Below are 2013 nucleotides of genomic sequence, written 5' to 3' on the forward strand. Positions count from 1 at the left end.
AAAACTCAGTGCACCGCTATGCATACCCTGTTGGGGTTAAACATCTATCATTCCCTGTTAATCAACAACAGGGAAGCCAAAGTCATGTTTCAGTTGAGTTTGTCTCTCTCCCCCAGAGGGTGCGTTTCTGGTGGGGGAATATTCTACCTCACTTTTAAAAACACCTCTCCTGAGCCACTAGGGGTGCTAAAACCCTAGACCACTTTCATTCTACCCACAGAAGCGTATATAAAAAAGGCCCTCAGCCATCCTCCCTTCTGTAAATCTAGAATAACTCTATTCTCCTGCTTCCTGTTTACAAACAAACAACTCAAACAGGAAGTACCAGCTCAATACGGAAGTGGTCCGATGAAGTAGAAGTGAGGCTACAAGACTGTTTTGCTAGTACAGACTGGGATATGTTCCAGGATTCATCCAATAGCATTGAGAAGTTTACCACATCAGTCACGGGATTCATCAATAAGTGCATAGATGTTGTCCCCAGAGTGACTATAAGAACGTATCTAAATTCAATATCCGTGCTGGGCTAAAGGCTAGAGCTACCACTTACAAGGCGGGACACAGATACATACAAGAAAGCCTGCTACGACCGTCGACGAGACATCGAAAATGCAAAAGGAAAATATAGTAGGAACGTGGAATCCTATTACACCAGCTGCGAAGCTCATCATACGCGTGATGCAGAACTCCCAAACAAGCTAAAATCCTTCTATGCTCACTTTGAGGAATACAACAATGAGTCTTGGGTGAAAGCCCCTGTTGTTCCGGATGGCTGTGATCTCTCTCTGTGGCCGATGTGAGTAAAACTTTTAAACAGGTTAACACTCGCAAGGTCGCTGGGCCAGACGGAGTACCAGGGCGCATTCTCAACGCATGCGCAGACTAGCTGGCAAGTGTCTCCACGGACATTTTCAATCTCTCCTTGACACAGTCTGTAATCCCAACATGTTTTAAGCTGCCCACCATTGTTCCTGTTCCCAAGAACTCCAAGGTAACCTGACTAAATGATTCTCCCTGCGATCACTCACATCTGTAATGATGTGCTTTTAAAAAGGCTGGTCATAACACACATCAACACCATCATCCCAGACACCCTGGACCCACTCCAATTCGCATACTGTGCGAGCAGATCCACAGATGATGCAATCTCAATTGCTTTTCACAGTGCCCTCTCCCACCGGGACAAGAGGGTAAATAACTGTGAGAATGCTGTTCATAGACTACAGCTCAGCGTTCAACACCATAGTCCCCTGCAAACTCATCACCAACCTGGGACTGAACACTTCCCTCCGGTACTGGATCCTGGATTTCCTGACGGGAAATCTAAAGCTAACCCTCAACACGGGGGCCCCTCAAGGGTGTGTGCTTAGTACCATCCTGTACTCCCTGTTCACCCATGACTGCGTGGCCACACACACGACTCCAACACCATCAAGTTTGCTGGCGAAACTATGGCGGTGAGACAACCTACAGGGAGGTCAGAAACTTGGCAGTGTGGTGCCATGACAATGACCTCTCCCTCAATGTCAGTAAGACCAAGGAGCTGGACTACAGGGAAAAGAGGGAAGAGCACACCCCCATCCACATAGATGGAGCTGTAGTGGAGCAGGTTGAGAGCTTTAGGTTCCTTGGCGTCCACATCACTAAGGAGTTAACATGGTCCACATACACACTTGCACAGTCGTGAAGGCACGACGGCACCTCTTGCCCCTCAAGAGGCTTGAAAGATTTGGCATGGGCCCTCATATCCTCAAAAGGTCTACAGCTGCACCATCGCGAGCATCTTGACTGACTGCGCCACCTCTTGGTATAGCAAATACACCACCCTCGACCGTAAAGCGCTACAGAGGGTGGCGCGGACAGCCTAGTGCATCATTGAGGCTGAGCTCACTGCCATCCAGGACTTCTAAATTAGGCAGTGTCAGAGGAAGGGCCAACAAAAATTGCCACAGCCTCCAGCCATAGAGCGTTCACTCTGCTACTTTCCAGCAAACGGTACCAAAGTTTCGGCTC

This window comes from Oncorhynchus keta, chromosome 35 (assembly GCF_023373465.1).
Source record: "Oncorhynchus keta strain PuntledgeMale-10-30-2019 chromosome 35, Oket_V2, whole genome shotgun sequence".
Lineage (NCBI taxonomy): Eukaryota > Metazoa > Chordata > Actinopteri > Salmoniformes > Salmonidae > Oncorhynchus > Oncorhynchus keta.